Genomic DNA, 20999 nt, shown 5'->3' on the forward strand with positions numbered 1-20999 from the left:
TCTGGTTCAGTAGGTTTGGTTGGGGCTTTTTAATGAGTTCCCACATCGACTGTCAAAATTGTCCAAGTTTAGCAACCACTGCTTGGAACACACGGTAAGTTCACCTGGCAACAGACTCATCAGCTCCGGGGTCAGAATCGCCAGTTCTTAGGGACAGTCATTCCACCACTTACTAAGTGTACCCTTGTATCAGACACTGTGTTAATGCTTTACAGCCATTATCCCATTGAGGCCTCCACACAGTCCTGCAAGGCAGATGTCATTGTCTGCGTTTCACAAGTGGGACAGAGGTTAAGTAACTTGCCCAAGGGGACAAAGAACTGAGATTTGAAAATGGTCCTGACTCCAAAAGTTCTGTTGTTAAGCAAGTGCTAGCCATGGGCTTCATGGACCTGAGTGAAGCTGCCCCTAAGGTGCTCAGTATACAGAATGCAAGAAGTCCTCATTGTCTCCTTGCCTCCTAAATGCAGCCCCGGGGCCAGCTTTGGGCCTCACTATTAAAGGCAGCCCGGCAGGGTACAGTCTTGTTCATGATCGCATCCCGAAGTACCTAGCATCCTAGCATGGGCCTGGTTCATGAAGAAGTGCTTAACAAACACTTGTCAAAAGGGTAGTCGGTGCTATAAAAAAAGAAAGAAAATAAAAAGAAGGTTCTTAATACAAAGTATAAAACATCCTCTTCTTCACTGAACGCCCTTCCATGTAACAAAAAGCTTTTTTCCTTTCTTTTTTGAGCAGAGGAAATGGGTTTGGCTAAAAAAGGATAAGGTTCCCAGGCGGGGTCCTGGACATGCATTTGAGAGAAGTACGGCTAGGAGCTTAGACCGAGTGCCCCTCCCCTCTGCCCCACCAACCTCCTGCCCGCATCCCGAGGGTGGGTTTCTGTGGGATCTGCCCCTTGGTGCCCCTCTTCTGAGAGGCTGTTACTAAGAGCCGCCGCCCACGCCTGGAGCCCAGGCTCTGCAGCGTCTGCGGCTGGTGCAGTGCGCTGGCCGCTTCCACTTAACAAGGCCGGTGCTCCACTCACTCAAAAATGACTCATTGAAAGCAGTCATTTATGGAGCACCTGCTACTTGCCAGGCACTAACAATCTAAAATAGAACAGACCCAGGTGTGAGCTTAAGGAACAGAAAGGACTGGCTGCTGGTTGCTGGAAGGAGAAACGAAGTGTCAGCCTGGGAAGGAGAGAGAAGGCTGCCGGCAGTGGTCCATCCAGCCATGTCACCACTGCCTTTAAAGAGTTTTGTAGGAACAGACCTGGAGATGCCCCTCCACTGAGACAGACGGGATGGGACGTGAGCCACAGGCCGTCACAGGGGCCACCCCAGCTCAGAGGGGTGGCAACGTCCTTTCCTTTCCCACTGAGGTCTTAACAGAACAAGAGGGAAGCCTGTGTGCCGGGGAAGGTTGCTGTGAACCCTTCCTGCAGGTGGGGGGTGGCCTGGGACGGCCAAAGGGCTCCTCACCCAAGGCCATTCCACCTTTAGGTGAAGGGACAATTCAGTGTTTCTTACAAACCAAGATACTGTCGAGAATGAAAGGTGGCACTTCCTCATCACACTAGGACAACAGGCTTAAACCAACACTGTCTGAAGGCAACGAGGACTATGGTCACCTGGTTTGGGTCATTCCAGCGTCAGTGTTCAGGGCACTGGAAACCAGCAAGTGGCAGCCCCAGGACCCGAGCAGCTGTCCTGACTGGGGAAGACTTCAGGGACTGACTGAGCAGTGACAGGGCGTGGGGGGCAGTCAGAGGGTCCTAGAGGGCAAGGAGCTGGTGGTCAGAGCAGCTGCTCTGGGGATCTGCGGCTTACCCCACTGCACACCACGAAGCTAGTATTAAATAAACAGAATAGGAAATGGCACGGGCCCCGGAGCTGGGTAGTAGGGCTGCTCCCCTGCCCGCTGCTGCAGGACAGAAGAGGGGGCACAGGGGGCTCCAAGAGGGGCTTTCCCACTCTTCTGAGTCCCTGGCTCCAGGTCAGCCTGAGGGCAGGGATCCCTTTTTGTCACTTGGACCCTGTGGAGAGTCTGAAGAAAGGTGTAGGACTTCTTAGAAAATGCAGGAATGCTCTCTCACTTTACTAGTTCGCAATTCCAGGGGTTCACGGACCCCAACATAATAATCTCTATCCTAGGAAATGAGGCCCTTCCTTTCTCTCTCTCCTTTCTTTCACAGCTTTAATGAGAATTCATAGGACCATAAAAATTCACCCAAAGTGTGCAAACCAATGGTTTTTAGAATATTCACAGAATTGTGTAACCATCACAGTTAACTTTAGAGTATTTCTGACACTCTAAAAAGACCCCTCCCAACCCTAAGTCATCACCCCGAAACCCCAGCCCTGGGCAACCACCCATCTGTTTTCTGTCTCTATAGACTGGTCTATTCTGGAATTTTATATAAATGAAATCATACAGTATGTGGTCCTTTTTGACTGGCTTCTACCACTTGTAAAGTTTTCAAGGTTCATCTTTGTGTAATATGTAATAGTGTTTCATTTCTTATTGTTTCATAATATTATATTGTACAGATATACTAAATTTTGTGTATTCATTCATCAGTTGGTAGACATTTGGGCTGTTCTCACTTGCTGGCTTTTATGTATAAAGCTTCTTTGAACATTTGTGTACAGATTTTTGTGTGGACGTACATTTTAGTTTCTCTTAGGCATGTGTCTAGGAGTGGAATTGCTGGGTCACATGGTAGCTCTATGTTTTGCTTTTTAGGAACTGCCAGTCCCTTTTCCAAAGAGTCTACATCCTTCTGTAGTCCTGCTCGAAGAGCATGAGAGTTCCAGTTTCTCTGTATCCTCCCCAACACTTGTTATTATTTGTCTTTTTGGTTCTAGACACCTAATGGATGTGAAGTGGTATCTCACTGAGGTTTTGATTTGAATTTTTATGATTGCTAGTGACATAGAAAATCTTTTCATGTGCTTGTTGGTCATTTGTTTACCCTCTTTGGAGAAATGTCTATTCAGATCCTTTGCTCATTTTTAAATTGGATGACTGTCTTTTTATTACTAAGTTGTTAGAAAACTTAGTTTATTACTAAGTTGTTCTTAATGTATAAGGCCTTTGTCAGATATATTATTTGCAAAATTTTTCTCCCCTTCTGTGGGTTGTCTTTTCACTTTTGTGATGGTGTCCTTTGGAGCACAAAGGTTTTTTTATTTTCATGATATCCAATTTATTTATTTTTCCTTTCGTTGCTTGGGCTTTGGGTATCATATCTAAGAAACCTGTCTTTAACCCAAGATCACAAAGACTTATGCTTATGTTTTCTTCTAAGAGGTTTTTGAGTTTTAGCTCTTACAACTAAGTCTTTGATCCATTTAGAGTTAATTTTTGTATATGGTGTGCAGTAGAGGTCCAATTTCATTCTCTCACATATGGGTACCCAGTTCTCCCAGCACTGTTGAAGAGCTCTCTTTCTCTTTATACCTTTCTTCCCCTCTCCTCCTGCCCATATTTCCACCTCAGAGCAGGGAATGTGGGGCCATTGACTAGCCATGTGACCTTGGCCAAGTCACCCATGTCTCAGAGCCCTAGTTTTCTCATCTCTAAAAACCTGTAATACCTCCACAACTCCTGTCTTTAAAAGAGTAAACCAGATGATAAAGACACCAGTGGACAAAATTTTGTGGGTACTTATTAGATGCAATACCTTGCATTTGATTAAATAGCAGGACCTCCCCTTTCTCTGTCACTTCTGTTATTCAGAATTTGATGTGCACTCCCTTGGCAACTTGCCCTCTTCACTTTTTTAACTTTTTTGTGTCCTTCCTCAGCAATAGAACTTCTTTTACATGATGTCTTGAGTCCCACAGGCATGAGGGCAGGCAGTCTTTTTACTATTTTTTTAAATTACCTCCAGTGTGTTAGAGTTGTTCTAGGCTCAGAGGAACCTCTAGTGGGCTGATGATACATCTTTTCTATGAGCAAAAGGAATGCACTTTATTCAGAGAGGCAATAAGAGGTAAATAGTGCCGATAGAGGAAGCTGCCTTTTCTAGTTTGGAGGTGTCTTGGAAATTCTTCAGGCCAGAATCCCTCTGTCTGCCTTCTCTTAGTCACCTCCCCTTCACCCACTCCATAAATCAATTAATCAGATTATGTTCATCACTTTCTATGGATTCTTCATCACAGTCTAATGGGAGAACTAACATTCTCTGGACCTCTAGACTTGTGATAGATTAGAAAGGAGAGATGACGAGGTTGACCCCTCGGCTCTTGCTTGTATCTGAGCTGATTCTCTGGAACTTTCCTGTCTTTGAGGAGGTCTGTAGAAAGATGCAAGGTTGAACATGGACACTGGGTCAGGCACTGATATCACAATCTTTCTACTATCTTTGAGTCTGTACCAAGCCCATTTTCTCTCAGCCTCAGTTTCCTGATCTGTGAAACAAGGATACTATGATTAACTTCCTCATAGGTGGTTATGAGGATTCATGAAATAATGTCTGTAAAACACTTGGATAGTTACTTGGGTAAAGTAAGTGTTTCAATCAATGGTGGGTAGTATTATTATTAGTTTCTGCTTTTCTGTCCATCTGTCTGGATTATTCTTCTTTGGGAGCTTTCTTGTGACAGCATCCATCCATCTCTGATACAGTGACATCACTGGTCTGCTGAACAAGTAGGCAATTCCAACTGAGGCTGTGAATATGGAGGAAGACAGGATGGGAGCTGGACCAAGAACTTGGAGGAACTGGGAAGGAAGAGAAGAACTCACCCTTTTGAAAGGATCTTCTTTTAAAGTAAAGAAATTATCCTTATCTCCTAGTTTGCTTTGCTTCTTAGCAATTCTTCAAAAGCAGGTATGATATCCCTTCAAGATCCTTCTAAAGATGAAGGGCTAGTGATTGGTCATAGTCTTAGTGGAACTTGGCCTTTATGGTGGCCTCTAGATCATGATAGGTCTTGCAAGCAGGACTTCAACTAGTCTATAGGTGTTTCCATATACATTTCAAGAGGGCAACCCTCCTCTGGTCCAATGCAGCCCTAACCCACATTCACCTCCTCTGTGGAGTCTTTTTGCAGCACACAACCTGCACATTAGTAGTTACCCTACCTGGAAGACAGAGGGAAGGCAGGTTTAACACTTCTCAAGGTATTTATGAGCTTCCAAACCTGGGCTCTTCCACCGCAGTGTCATGTTGTAGGTGGCCCTTATGAAAGAGGAGAGAGCGTTGTGCTTCATGATCGTTGAAGATTGTTGAAGAGGGATTTCAAAGAAGGCAAGGAATGAGGATGTCTCTGAAAGACACACTGAATTCTGGAAAAAAGGCCAATTATGCCTGGAGTTCCCCACCTTTACCCCACAAGACAGTTTCTTATCTCAACACTCTAGTAGATGGAGGGGGGCTGGTCCCTGATTGGCATATTGTAGGACGGGTCCTGCCTGGAAAAGGCACTGAATGACCTGACAAGGAGATGGAACTCCATCATCCCTTTCTGAGCTTTATATGGGAGCCCCCTCTATTTGCTTGGGTGACTGAATCCTGCCCTTTCCTTCAGGAAAGTGCATGACTTGCACACAGTCACCCACCACACACCTGTCTCTATTCATGTCTCTTCTGACACTAGTGACCCCCACATCAGTGTGTGCAATGTGGGATCATTTGATATGAGATGCCACCACACTAGCTCTCACCTCCAGCACACATTCCTTTTGGATAAGCTAGTCTGGCTCTGACACTTGCTCCCAAAATGTTGCCAAGCTTGATTCTGCTGAAGGCTCAGTAAATAGTGTTCTTCCTCTGCGTCCTGCCTTGTGGTGGGCAAACACAAAGATGACTTCCAATGGTCTCTGTCTCTCAGTATCCACATCCTTGTGTAGTCCGCTTGTGAGTGTGGGCAGTACCTGTGATCTAACTTTTAACAAATCATACAGCAAAGGTGATGGGGTGTCACTTTCTTGCTTTAATTGCATACATTATATTGCATTATACATTATAATAGTAACTTCCTTCTTACTGGCAGCCTCTCTCTATTGCTTTCTTCATTGTACGGAAGCAAGTGGCCATGTTGGGGATATCACATGTCAAGGAACTGAGGGATCCCTCAGACCAATGGCCAGCAAGGAAATGAATCCTGAAAACAATCTTATTTGGAAGTGAATCCTTTCCCAGTTAAGCATCAGATGGGACTCCAACCCTGGCCAACATCTTGATTGTAGCCTTGTGAAAAACTCTAAACCAGAGGACCCAACTTAGCTGTGCCTGAATTCCTGACCCATAGAAACCAGGAGATAATAAATGCATGTTAGGTAGGTAACTAATATATCTCTCATGGTGGTCTTTCCTGCTTCTGTGTCCCTCTGTCAAAAAAAAAAAAATGTTCTTCCCAGGCAATGAAGCATATTCTCAGAGGCTATGAGCCATCATGGCTCTGAGCTGTCATCTGCTAGAAGTATTCATCTGGGCCTGGGAGCACCTGTCTGAGGGAGCCTTGTCTTAGCTGAGCTACCCAGCCATCCTAGAAGATGTGGCAATCTGAGTAGCCCCAGTAGAGGGGATAATACCTGGGAATGGACAGTTGGCAATGGGGATATAATAAAGGGCAAGAGAAAATTCCCATCTCATCACTCTCTCTGTCCCTACTAACAATAAGGACTGCTTTATATCGTTTGCTCGCTCCATAATCTCTGGCACTTAGTAGTTGCTCAGTAAATGTTTGCATATTCACTCGATCCAATTCCTGGTGAAGAAGTGCCAGACTCCATCCAGGGCATCTGTTCCCTAAATTTTAGGGCAGTTCATCTGGCACCAAGGTTGGATCTTTGGAGAGGATGTGCGGTGCTGTGAATGGAAAGAGAGGGCCAGGGAATCCAGGAGAGATGACCCAAGGAGACATCAGCCTGCAAGGAAAAGGCCTGCCTCCTCTGTCTGAAGCTTTCTTCAGTCCTCACTTTGACTTGAAGGCCTGAAGGAAACACTAGAATGGTTTTGAAGAGGCGTCTCGCTGATTTCCCTGGGTCCTCCCCACCTTAGGAAGAAAAGGAGCAGAAATCGGGTTGGGGATTAGAGACCTTAGCTGTTGGGTTCTGAGATTCAGGTAAACCTTTCTGTTTTCTTCCTCAAAAATTAGAAGTAGATGGAAGAAACCTTGAAGTCCCATTACATAGGCCCAGAGAGGTGAACAGACTCACCCAAGGTCACACAGCCAGTGGTTATATGGCTGGTCTAGAACCCAGCGCCCTGTACGCACCACTCCCGTGCATCTGAGCCCCTCAGATGGGGCAGTTTATAGCCATGGGAGCCAGGACATGGCGTGGCTGTGGATGCCACCACAACCTGGAGCTTCCCACACTCAGAGTGAAGTCCAGTCGAGAACAAACATGGGCGTGCCTGGGACCGTGGCCCATCTGCTTCCCTTGAGCTCTAAGAGTTGGGAGTTCATCAGCCGCATGAGGCATCTTGTTCCTATTTTCTCGGCTGGGCGGTCCTGGCAACAGCTCTTCATTTCCTGTGAGGGAATGAGCTCTTAATCTCTGAGCTCAGCCTCGCTTAGGATGGGCTGGGGGTTGGGGCAGGAAAACAGAATGTTCAAAAAGCAGAGCCCCCTCTCCCTGTTCTGGGGTACTTGGATGGGCTGGCAGTGGAAAATGAGGGCCTGCTCCTGCGGGCTCTGGGCAGGGGTCGGGGAGGCCTGAGGAGCAGAGGCGGAGGGCCACCCCTCAAGTCTTGCACTCAGCCTTGGGCTCATATCAAAGAACTGGGGCTCTCTCCTTCCATTTAGGACTGGCCAGAGTTTAAAAACCACTCTCCACCCCACCGTCCTGGCTGCGCTCCATGTTGGATCTCATTTCAGATGGCCTCTTCTAGGGAGCCTCCTGGACCCCCAGGTCCAGGTTAGCTGCCCGTCCTGGGTACTGCCCTGGCGCCCTGTCCTGCCCCATCCCAAGCCCTGTAAGGAAACAAAAACATGGGATTGTCAGGAAAGCCAGTCCCACTGTGGGTCTGTTTGAGGCCTCCCCTGGTCCTCTGAGGCTCTCTGGAGCTGGGATGGCCCTTAGGAGTTGTCCTGACGTGGCAGTGAGGCCAGACCCTTTCTTCCCCACCTTGGGCTACACCTTGGGAGGAAGCGCAACCTTGGGTGAGTCTGTTCCCAGTGAGGGACAGGTTGACCCAGCACCCAGCATCCCCGCCAGTTGAGGCACGGGTCTGCCAGCCTCGAGGAGGGGACCTGGTCTGGGCACCACAGTGTCACCTTGGAGATGTAGACTTTATGTTGCTGTGATAACACATAGCACACCACCTGTCACATAAGAGCCACTCTGTAAATATCTGAAGGTGCAAATGAAAGATAGCATTTTTGGGGGGCTTTTCCTCTCTGGGCTGAAAATGTCAGGTCTTGAACCACTCCTCATGTAACATGATTTTTAGTGCTTGTATCATCCTTCTGTCTACTTTTTACTATATCCCTCTTAAAATTGATACCCAAAACTTAATCAGAAATACCCCAGGCTGGTCTGAGGCATGAAGCAAAGCAGCAGTATCACCTTCTAGATACTGCGTTTCTGGAAGGCAACCTGAGACTTTTAGCAACAGCCTCCTATTGTGCTGGCTTCCCTGCCTCACCCTTATGAAGCTGTGTGTGTGTGTGTGTGTGTGTGTGTGTGTGTGTGTGTGTGTGTGTGTGTGTGTGTGTGTGTGTGTGCGCGCGCGTAAATAAGAGAGAATGAGAGAGAGAGACAGAGAGACAGAGAGAGATGCAATGCTGGGCCTTGCATTTATTCTTACGAAATTTCATCTTGACTGTTTTGCTCCATAGATACAACCTACTGAGAACTGGATTTTCTTGACCAGAGAGTTCTCAGGGGTTCTCAGCCTTGTGCCTGTCTCTGACTTTCTCTCCAAAATAGCCAACACACACTGAGCACTGTGTGCTCAGCAAGTACCAGTCCAAATCTAATCACTCTGTGTGGATTTTCCCCCCTTTAGTCCTCACAACAACTAGTGACGTAGGCTCTCCTATTAGCTCCATTTCACAGACACAGATACTGAGGATTAGAGGGATTCAGTTCCCCAAAGTGACACGAGTTAATAAACTGTGGTGCAGGAGTTTGAAGCTTTCTTTGTGACTCCAGCACATGCTCTTGTATCCCTATGTTTTCACCCAAATCATTTATTAACATTATGGAAAGGAAAGACTCAGAGCAATACTGTTGAGAAGATAAACATGGAAAAGCATATGTAAGTAGGGATCTCCTTGTGAGAGAGTGAAAATTCTAATACATGAAGTGAGCTGACATTGCCTGTCCCAACTGTATCTTGCCACATATACCAACTTGCAGGGGACCCAGGAACCCCATGGTAAATAACTCAGATATTTACATATATGTCTGTATCCATCTGTATATCTGAAAATGCAGGGAGGCCAAATGGGTCTGAAAAACAATCACTCAAAGCCAACATACCAACCAGGGCCTTTGCACATGCAGCTCCCTTTACCTGTACAGCTCTTACCATTCCCCCAGCTTCTCTCCACCCGTATCCCTTTGCCTAGCCAACTCCTACTGATCCTTAGGTCTCAGTTTCAACATCACTCTCTCCAGGAAGCCTTCCATGATTACTCAGACCAGTTATGCCCAGTTGGTGTGCATTCCTAGAGCACCCTGCCCGTCTCCTAGGTGCTCAGCACCCTTGCAGTGACTTATTTCCTTGTTAAGCTTCTGCTAAGTTCTGAGTTTGATCAAGGCAGTGACCTTATCTGTTGTGTTCTCCACTCAGAGCCAGCTCCTGGCCTGGCTGAGCACAGGCTCTCCTTGGAAAATCAGTGAATAGATTTTGATAACAGTAGATGGAGGTAGAAGGAGGGAGGCAGCTCCCAAGTCTTTCCGAAGCCACCCTATGCCCAGCTACTTCATCTTTTTATGCCATCTCTCCCCTGCCCTCACCCAGCTTACCCCTTGGCCTTTGCTTGGACTTTCCTTAGTGTTCATTTGAACTAGTTTTCACCATCAACATGTTAGCAGGAAGGAAGGGCTCACGGAGCTCAGGTCAGCAGTCCCTGGCATGGCCCTCCCCATGGAAATGCAGCCAGCCTTCTTTCTTCCGCTGTGCAACATCTGGTACTTGACGCCCACGCCCTGCCAGCTTGGGCCAGCTGTGACTCCAAGATATTTTTTTATCTGTCAGAGCAAGTCAACATTGGAAAGATTTTTAAAATGACACTTAAATCACAGTCATTCACCAATGACTCTAAAATGAGAATGGGCTGTGGGAGAAGCAGGACATCACGGCCTTGGAAACAAAGGCATACTGGGAGTTAGTACTGGAGCGCTACATCTCCACAATGGTTCCCTGATCACAGCACCACAGCAAGGGCTGAGTCTCCTGTGCACCCCCCGAGCCTCACAGAGGCAATCTCAATTCCTCCAACTAGAAGGGAACAAAAGAAGCCAGCCAGTGACTTAACACACTCACGGAATCTGAACACTCCTGGTGACCTGACATTTGTATTGCTTTCAGAGCCAGTCAGTGTTGACTATTTGCTTTGTGACACACATGCTGTGTGTGATCCCATCTGTCCTTACAACTTCATCATACAGACCAACAGTCATTATCTCCATCTTGCAAGTGAAAGAGCTTAGGATCGAAGAAGTCCTACAGCTGTGCCAGAGGCAAATCCAGGCAAGCATCTAGGCATCCCAGCCTCTGCTAGGTCCTGTGCTCTTTCTGCTATGCCCAGCTGCACGACCCACGGAGGCATTCCCTACGGCCCCAGGCCTTGGGGCCACTGGCTGTGGGATTTCTTCTCGGCTGGGATAAGATGGAGAAGCAGGCGAAAGCACCACTAAGGCACATACTGATGTGGGGAGCTGGCAGTTTCCTTTCTCGGCCATGTGAAAATTTTCCAAATACGGGGAGCCATCTGTTGATGATGTGAAGATTGGGTAACTCCACACTCATCATTAGCTTGGCAGTGATGGAAAGTGAGTCCAGAAAGAGCCCTTGTGCATCATAAAGGAAATGTAAGCCGTATGTTTCTCATTCATTTACTCTTAAGTCATCAAAATGTTGGTTTTAAAGAGGCTTTTGATGTCCAACTCGTTTTCTGCTTTTTTATGGTGGGGAGGGAGAGGAAGTCACAATTCCCTAGCTGTAAATCGCCCAGTTTGGAGAAATCTGGAGGTGATCCAGTACCCCAAATACTAGAATAATGGAGGAAGCTCCAGGCAAGGCTCTGCTTTAGGAACCCAAGCAGGGACTTTCATTCCTATTAAAAAAATTGTACACTGAATGCTGAGTATCAGGCACAGTGACAGGTTCCAGGTGAACAAATCATGATCCTCTGCATGAGTATTAGCGGCAAGTGAGATGACAGACATCTAAATATCTGTGTCTACCTGTGTTGTCCTTCTTAGGTGATTACTCTGCCCACAGTCACCTCTGAAGCTGTAACCCTAAGCAGCAGCCCCGTGGTGAAGAAACCGCGGGTCAGAGAGCAGGTGACGTGCTCGATGTGACCCACACCATGGACGTGGTCCTAGAGCTGAGAGTTGAATGGAGCCTGTCTTGCTCTAGAGCTCATGTTCTGAACCTCGGCTGCCTCTAGGAGAGGAGGAGGTGTTACTTAGGCAGGGGCACAGAGAACGAGCTCTCCAGCCAGAGGAAACACCCACCGAGAGGGCCAAGGAGGGAAGGGCTTGGCACAAAGAACAGAAAGGTCAGTGCGGTGGGCAAAGGAGAAGGTCCCAAGGCACGGCTGGAGGGGCTGGTGAGAGCCAGACTGCAAGGGTCTTGATGCCAAGGCAAGATGTGGTCTCTAACCTAAGAGCAGAGGGAAATCACCAGAAGGTTGTAAATTCTCTGCAGGCGATTCTAACATGCATTCGGTGTTCAGCACCACTGAGACTAAGGTGGTGGCAGTGCAGGCCAGGAAAGCTGGGGACTTGAAAGGCGCCTTGCACCTCCCGTTGGGGGATTTGGAGTATTGCCTGGAGGGGAGGGGTAAGAGAGGTCTTGAGAGTGACAAGGGAATAGCAGGTGGTGTTAATGAAGAATCCCCATGTGAGGGGTCCAGGGACCTCTGATTATTAGGCAATCAATGCTATGAGTGCATGAGCTCAGTTGTGCCCTGAAGATAGTCCAGGCTTTGAGGTCCAGAACATTCTTGTCCTTGTAATCCAAACTGCCTAATTAATATGCTATGATATCACATGGTAAATGTTAGAACAGAAATATCAATAGAATGCCAGAGTGGCCTGGAGAACTAAGTGGCTAATTCTGCTGGGAGACGTCAGGGACACCTGCTAAGGAGGTGGCACTGGTTCTAAGGGAAGCAATAGTGGCCTCAGGTGGCAAAGGATGAGGGACTTCTATGCATGTGAGAGGACGCAGGGTTGTGAAGGGCCCATGGAGAAGGGTGGGAATTCAAAGTGGCAGTGATGTAGGTGTGACAGGGAGAATGACAGGATGAGACTGGAGAGAGGGGCTGGGACCAGCTGAGAAGAGCTGTCCTCATCAAGGGAAGCCTTTGGATTTTATCGTTGGTGCCACCCCTCCAACGTGTAAGTCCTCCTCCTCACAAGACTTGGCCTTTTGCCTTTGATAGGGGGCTTCTGAACACAGGAGCAGCCTTGGAGCCAATGTGCCCTTGGAAGTCCTTCCAATCCATTCTCGTGTCCATAGGGGATACCAGATTTAAACTGCCCGAGACAATGAGAAAATTCTTGCATCTGAAACATTTCCAAGAAGGACATCCTACAACCTCACTAGGTCACCTGTGGGTTTATCAAGGAGCCCTCACCGTCATTCTTTTCTTTACAGTTTCTCCTGGTCTTTGGCAGTTCTCAAAGGAACAGAAACTGTCACACCACTTGCTGTAATGAAAGATCCTGACATTCCCAGGCAGTCACCAATGAAAAACATTTATTAGGCTCCAACTATGTGAAAAGTTCTGTGCCAGTCAGAATATAAAGAATTAGAAGACACATTCTTTGGCTGCAAGTTGCTCGTATCGGGAGAGGAAGGAAATGAAAGAAACTAGTAACACAAGACACTAGACACTGAGTGCCAAATAAATCTTCCTTGATTCCCATAGGCAGGCCTAGATTGCTCTCAGCCTGAGTACCCTGTATTCCTGGTACACACACAGTCCTTCCATGTGGCAACTACCCTATGGTCTTGCACAAAACCATTTCCATTTTTCTCTCCAGCAGACGGAGCTCCTTAAGGCAGAACAGGGTCTCTTTCCTCTTTGTGTGAATCCCTAGTCCCTACCACAATATCTCACTTATAATAGGTGCTCAATAAATGGTTGATGGCTTAGTAAATGAATGGTAAAGGCAATATGTTTCCCTTAGGAATTCAGAAGCTTTAGGGATCCCTGGGGGCCAGAATGACTGGGAAAAGTCTGGCAAAGACAGTGAGATACCTACCATATGCCTAACTTCTAGTAGTGGGAAATGAGAGCCAAAATAATGAGCTTGGAAAACGGTGAGTTGGGTAGGAGCAAGGTCTCTCGTAATCAAACTCCAGCTAACCTTTTCCAGGTTGTAGCCATGGCCTCTCACTTGGAACACAACGGATTCTACGACGATTGATGAGTGACTTGTTCTAATCTGTGGCCAGGCGTTGAGTCACGGGGATCCTGAGTCCATTCTCTTGGGTGCTAGAACACCGATGTTGCTCTGGCTTTTCCAGAGTTTCCTGGGATCCCACTCTCTCCACTAGAGACTGTGCCCCCTTCAGAGCCAGTCCCTTTCCCTCTTGCTCAAATTAAAATAGCTAATTTTAGACACTTCCTGATTACTCCTAGCTGGGTCTCATTAGTGGCATTAAAACGGCTGGAACCTCAGCTGGAGAAGGAGCAACTTTCATTGGTCCTGGTCTGTTTTCTGTCTCCACATTGCTGTTGATGTTGGCTGTCTTGGAGAAAAGCAAAATGAACTCTCTCCTGAGAGAGTGGGCCACAGGCTATTGGCTGAGTGCCTGAACCATTGGGTGAGGGATGAAGGAACACATGTCCAAGGGACTATGACCACCTCTGGTGGCAGGCATGTGTTTGGCTCATAATTCATCTCAAAAGTGCATGGGTATTCATTTTTTCATTTATATATTCATTCAACAGTGATCAAAAGTTCATTCCAATTTAATGATGACTTAGCATATACCAAACTCTGTGCTATCCCATATCCCAGGTTCTCAGGGTATGAAAGCATTTAATGAATGGTTCCTGCTGGCCAAAAACTCAGTCCGATGAATGTAATAGACAAGCATATGACTACCAACCCACCAATCCACATAGAGGTGGGTGAATACACTGTGGTAGACTAGAATTAACAATAATGGCTACTCTTTCAGTGTTGTGCTCAAGGTTTGTCTAAGGATTTTACATGAATCAACTCACTTTATTCACACAACCATCCTGTGATCATAGAGAAGGACCACCTAACTAATTGGGGAGCAGGAAGCAAAGAACAGGCACATAAGGGAAGGAAGGGCATTCCAGGCAGATGGAATGGCATGTTGTCTTGCCAATGGGTTTCAGCCCTGGGCAAGTTTGCTGTGGATTCAATGTGACCAAAGAAATGACCTTAAAATGTTCTTGGGGTTAAAGGGTTATACCCAACTTTATTTCCACAGTGGCAGGCCAATCACTAAAATCCCACTCACTCAGAGTGAGTCTGCAGGCAGCAAGCCGGTCTGGGCCTCTGGGCCTCTGTCCTCGGTGCTGCCACCACTCCAGCCTCTGCTCTGCTCTCCTGCAGCCTTGTAGCCATGCCACCGTGTCACCCAGACCACTGGGCGGAGCTCTTTATATAGAGTCAGTAGCAACGTATTGCCCACATGTGTGTAGTGAACTAGGCAACCCAGGCCAGGTAAGAATCCTGGCCACAGGAACTTTCATTTTATCCACACATGTGCAAAGTGTGGAGGCATTGTATGCAAATGGAGTGGCAGGATCTGTATACCTCTGCCTACAATTCTCTTTTCTCTGCCATACCTGTTGGTTATAAGCTGGATTTCAACATCTCCAGTGCATTTTTAATTCCACAGAAAAGGACCCCCTGTGATAGCCCTGATCTTCTACTGGATCTGCACCATATCTAAGAGGACCGACGCTGGGATCCTATTAATCTACCCATCCCCAACCCCCTGCCACCATTTCCCTCTTTCCTGCTTGCGGGTAAATTGGTAATATTTCCAGAGTATCTTGCCTGGCTTTAGTACATCTGCCTATCAATAGGCGTTCAGAGGTGGAAAGAAGTATGGCTTTAGTGCATTTGCATCATTCCTCTGGGGTGGAGAGAAGTTCATCTCCATATCAATGAGTAATTACCTGGGCAATGGAGGGGTGAAAAGGTCATACCCAACTTTATTTCCACAGTGGTGACGGGGAGGGCTGGTTTTGCTTCTGCCAGAGCAGGAGAGAAAAATGGCCCCAGACTGCAGTTTGTAAGCAATAAACAGATTTTAAACTTTATTTCTCCCTTTGATGTCAGTTTTTAGATGTATTTTGCCCTGGGATTTCCCTTCCCTGGACTTACATTGCTCCTCCCCCTGGATGCCTGAACTGATCCAAGATGTATTCTCACTTTTAGTCTAGAGCCTCCTAGGATGGCTCTTCCCTCCATTAACACAGCTCATTCACTGATCATTAGGGCCTCACTCATCTCTTCTCAGAAAATCCTGGTCATCCTGGGACTGTTGTCCCTAAGCAGGGTCAACAGCCAAACAACTGCAACCAACCCGAGATCAGTCAGGAGCCGCAGCAGCTGCAGTCAGGGTCTGTCTGTGCATGGCCTTTCCAGGACACCATGGAGTTCAGCGCTTTCTTCTGACAATCTGAGGACAGAATTGGGTTTTACGTGGAATCTGAGCTGAAGGATTTACATGGTACCCCAATCCTAGTGTGGGAAGTGGAAAAGGGAGTTGTAGAGATGAATTGCCAGCACAATTTGGATCACAGAGGAGATGCTTCTGGAACAACTGAGAAAAGTGATCCTGGAAAGACAGCAAGGTTACAAATAGCAATTTTTCCAATCCCAAATCAGATAGCCTAAGAGTCTCAGGATGTCTGACCTTTGAACTTAAAGTTCCTTCTTGGCTCAAGGCCAAGAAAACATGGCCCTCTCCCTCCCTTCTGCACAGCTTTTATCCTAAATCATAGAGAAGTTCCAAGTCCCCACATGGGGCAGGGGGTCAGGAAGCCCTGAATCTGGCCTCAGAGGGGAAAGGATGGTCCCTCTCCCAGCTTCCTCCTGCCCTGTGTCTTGGCCCCATATAATGATCCTCTCCAGAGCACTTGAGGCCTGGAGTCTTTTTTAAATGGAACAACAGACTCATAAACCCCAAAGATTCCCTTGGAAGCCCCTGGCTCAGCTCTCCCTCCCGGGCTCCCTGTCACAGGGAGCATCTCCCAGCTGCTCCCCACTGTCCCATGGGCTCCCGGCTCCGGCTGGCAGCCTCTACCCACCTGGCCAGAGGCCTTGGGCCTGCTTCGGTGGTGACCAGTGAACTGCAGCCCTCAAGTCCTTCCGAAATTGGGGGTTTCTCGATCGGAAGAAGCTGACTCTGTGTGGGGAGGAAAGTCTGTAGGTTAGGTCGGGAGAAGTCCCAGATGGCCGGTCTCACCATGCAAATGGTAGGTGAAATCTACCTTCAGCTACCTTTCTTGAGTAGAAGCCCCATCAGTTCCTTCTGTGGTCCTATCCCAGGGTGCTTCTCCCCCACCAGCTCCAGCCAGCTGCCCGGGAGTCTGTCTCTCTGCCACTCAGACCAGGGGGTGTCCGGCCCCTCCCCTCCCCTCCCCTCTCCCTTTTCCAGTCAACCTTGTCCTTCATCTAGAGGTCATGAGCCCTGACCTGCAGGTGCGGCCTGCGCTGGGATAAGAGGAGTCAGTCCCGCACTGCGAGGCAGATCTTTCAAGAGGGCTTTAGGGTTTGTAATTAGGAGGGCCAGCTGGGCTCCTTCTTCGTGTCCCCAGCCTCCCCTCTCCCCCAGCCTGGCTCGTAACTTCTTAAAGTGGAGGAAGGAAGGGAGGGAAGGAGGACGGAGGGAGAAAAGAAGAGGGTGGGGAGGAGCAAGAAGGAGCCCTGACCCCCCACCTCCTCCCTGCTCTAAAAATCCCCCTTTTTTCCCTTTGTTCTAAAAATCGCCAAGTCTTCCTTCTTCCTTCTTGAATCCTGGTGTCTTGGGTCCTTCAGTGTCCTCAGGTTTTGCAGGAGAACATTTCTGATAGAGGAAACTGATTCCTGGAAGTGGTCAGAGGAGGGAGGTTTCTTTCCTTTGAGTGACAGGAGGTCAGCCATGGGGCCAGCGCTGGAACCCGGGCATCCCCCAACTCCAGATTTGATTGGAGTTAACAGGGTGGAAATAGCTAGAAGGCACTGCACTGGTAGCTCTGCAGGCTGCCCTAACTTGCAGGTGACCTTGGACCAAACTTCTCTCTGGGTCTCAGTTTTTTCATAGATATAGTAGAATGATTTTGGTTTTGAAGGTCCTCCAGGTAAGCAACTGCAGGAAGAGAAAGGGTTATTACTGGCAGAAATTTGATTCAGAGGTGGAGGGGTCTTAAAAGGATTTAGTTGCGGAGCTGGACTTCAGTGTTTTGACTTCAACATGGAGAGGATGTTGGCCATGGCAGGTGAGAACTGAGGGGAGAAGGTTGTGACATGGACGTGCAGAAGGTCACCACGTCTGAGGCAGGTCCAGGCAGGTCCCCGATCTTGTCTTGAAGACCCATTTCCTCTCCAGGCCAGTTCAGAGGAAACTAGAATTTGTGGGCGCAGAGTTCTAGACACCTGTTTCTGGACGGATAGGGCAAATCTGCGGCCCCCTCTGGGACCCCCTTCCTCCAGCCTGTCTCCCTCAGCCTTGGGTCTCTCTGCACCTCCCGGGTCTCACTGTCTCTGTGGGACCCTCCCCTTTTGGGACCCAATTACTGGAACCTCCAGGAAAGTTTAATTGAACATTTGTATTGAAAGCAGGAGCCAGGCGCACACCCTGATTAGAGGAAGCCGGGACAAGGGGAGAGCCGCGTTTGCTTTTCATTCCGGATTAGAGACCTTTAATTGTGCTAAGAGCAGAGTGGGGCTGGGATAATGAGTGTGAAGTTTGTTTTCTCTCCAAGTTGCCCCTCCCTCTTTCGCTCTCCCTGCAGAGACGGGGTTAGGGCCCTGGCTGCCCGGTCTGTGCCAGCTGCAGTCTGCCGGGTGCTTTGTGACCCGGGGCCCCAGCCTGGGGCACAGGAGCTGGGTGACCTGCAGTTATGCCCAGCCCCACTGGGTGTCTGCAGGTCATGTTGGTGGTAGAGGCCAAGCATGTGTGCCTCTGGGCACGTGAGAAAGATGCCATCTTCAGGACATTAGTGACTGCAGAGCCCACCTGCCAGGTGGTTAAGCTGGCCACATGGGCGTGTGATTTATTGAGGCCTGAGAAATGCCATGGAGCTCTCTTGCTGGAAGGCACAAGATGTCATTCCTGTGAGCCATTCTGCGGCAGTCACCCTCCTTGCCCTAGGGACCTGCAGCTTCTCCGCTGGCCCTTGGAAGAGTCACAGCCGTAGCAAAACCTGATCCTGGGGCCCGTTCCTGCCCTTTGCCCTAGGCCTTGTCTTCCGAGGCTGGGCAACTGGCCCTGGGGCACACAGGGCAGCGCTCTGCTGGCCACTAGGTACTTGTACGTGCGGGGTCTCCCCTGGAAAGAGAGGTACTACTGGGTATGACTTTATAGCCAAGAACAATTAGGTCATTTAAGTCACTTTTTTAAGGCCACACAGCCAGCTCCAGGCAGAACTGGGACTTCAACCCCCGGTTTGTCTGACCAAAGACCCCCTGTTCCCCTCCTGTGACACTGAGAAGCAGAATTAAGGGGTAAAGAGTCGGGGCAGGGATGAGGAATGTGGTCTTGCCTTTCTTTTTTGAAGGAAGATGGTGAAGAGAGACACTGCCCCCCGCAGAGACTCTGTCATGAGCAGAGCAGGAAACACCAAGGTCCGTCCCAGACTCCAAGTCCCCTCCTCCCCTTCACCCTCTGATGCCCCGCTGGTACTGAGACACCAAGAGCTGTCATCTTTCAGGCCCATCCTAGGTACTTCCTATGGGTAACACAGCCAGCGGCTGGGGGATCTTCACCCAGTTTCAAGAGGGGTGATGCTAATCCAGAGAGGCTGGTAGTTTGTTCACTCACCCAGGGAGCCAGGGGTCTGCCTCCAGGGCCCTGGCACTGACCATTGGGCCACACGGCCCTGAAGGGAATGCTTCCAGCCAGCTGGGTTGCCACCCCACTGCCTCCCCAAAGGGGCCTAGGCTACAGAGGAGTGGGCAGCATAGGGTCACGATTCTCGGGTCTCAGCAGCAGCATCACTTCCCTTAGCTACTGGCAGCCCAGAGATCTGAAGAGGTGAGTTTAGCCCTGCTTTGGACAGGGAGGCACCTCCCTCCTTGTGTGGCCCTCTGGGCCTGGTAGCCGCAGAGTGACAGGGAGGCCGGGCTTCCAGGGCTGTGGGCTTCCTTAGTACCTCCCACCAGGAACTGAGTCTGGCCCATCTTACAGCAGCCCCAGGGCACAGGGCATTTGCAGCAGCCCTGGTGATGGAGGGATGCATGCATGTGGGGGGACATGTGCCGTTCCTGCACGCCAAGCTCATCTCTGGTAGAGGTGACACGCTGAGGCACTAGAGTCCATCATATGTGGTTCCTTGGCTGACAAATGATATAACTGAATCGGAAGGGAGTGGCCTCCATTCTTAATCTCTTTATCCCTCTATCTGTGTTTTAAGTGAGTGGGATGAGGGATGCTGGAGAGAGGCTGAGACCCAGAGGGGTGGGGAAGTGGAGGAGGGGAAGGAATAACAGACCCAGGAGCTGGGCCCACCTGGGATGCTCCCCCTCCATGGGCTGTGCTCTCCGTACTCTCCCAGCCCAGCCAAACGAGCTAAAACCAAGGCCAAGCAGAGCTGGGAAGGTGCTGGGGCTGGCTGCCCGTGCAGTGAACAGCAGCAGGGAAACGCATCTGTTCGTGTGTGGACCATAGCTTGTTACAGTCCTGGAAGGTTCCAACTCTGGGGCCCATAGGCTTGGAGCAGAGAACATCCATGGGCAGAAAAATTGTGTGAGAGCAATGACGCAGGGCCCCCAGCACTGTGCTGCCCCCCTCACCCTCCTCCCCTGGGCAGCACAGGAACCACCTGCTGGTCTCCCCTTGCCCTGCCAGAGCCCAGACACAGCCTGGCTGCACCTCGGATGAGGGAGCATCAGCCTCTCATTACATCCTCAGCTCCTGCACAAACACAGCATGTCTGCAAGGGACCTGCCTAGGTGAGAGGCCAGTGAGCTGGCTTTTGCCAATGCACTGTGAAAACGAGCCTGAAGAGGGGCACAGACACAGGGCAGAGCTCAGGGCATCTTCCAGACCCCTGCCATCCCCAGGGATCACCAGATTAGACCCCACCCTGAGGGTGGGGCAGTAGAGAAGAGGACCTGGTGTTGAGAGGTGGCCTCAAACCCAATCTGCAGGGTCGGAAAGGTGGTAGAAGCAGCCCTGGAAGAAAAGGTCCCGGATGGGGCCACTGAGGAAGGCTGCAGAGGCGAGGGGCTTTCTTGCCATTTTGGCATTAACTGGTTATGTAAACAGCATGCAAATTGTCCCTTTATTTTTTGCTAGTCAATAGCCGAGCATTTTTTATCTTTGACTGGAAGCTTTGGTCTCCTCAGTCCCAGCAGGTCACCAGGTGGGAGGGGGGCTCTCAGGCTCAGAAAAATGAGGCTGGGAAGGGAGGAATCATCACTTTCCCCTGCCCAGTAGCTGTCACACTGAAAGGGCTGCCAGGGGGACTGGCGGCAGATAGACCCAGGGGGTTCCTTCTGGTGGGCCCTCTGATGGTGGCATTAACATTTGCAAGCTGGGCATGGCAGGGGCTGGTGGGAAGGAGGGTTGTGCTGGGCCTGATGGATGGGTCCTGGCAGCAGGGTATGTCCAGGAGGGGGTTGGAACCCAGGCTCAGCAGAGCAAGGTCAGCTTGAGGGTGGAGGGAGTCCTG

Source organism: Manis javanica, chromosome 6 (assembly GCF_040802235.1).
Source record: "Manis javanica isolate MJ-LG chromosome 6, MJ_LKY, whole genome shotgun sequence".
Lineage (NCBI taxonomy): Eukaryota > Metazoa > Chordata > Mammalia > Pholidota > Manidae > Manis > Manis javanica.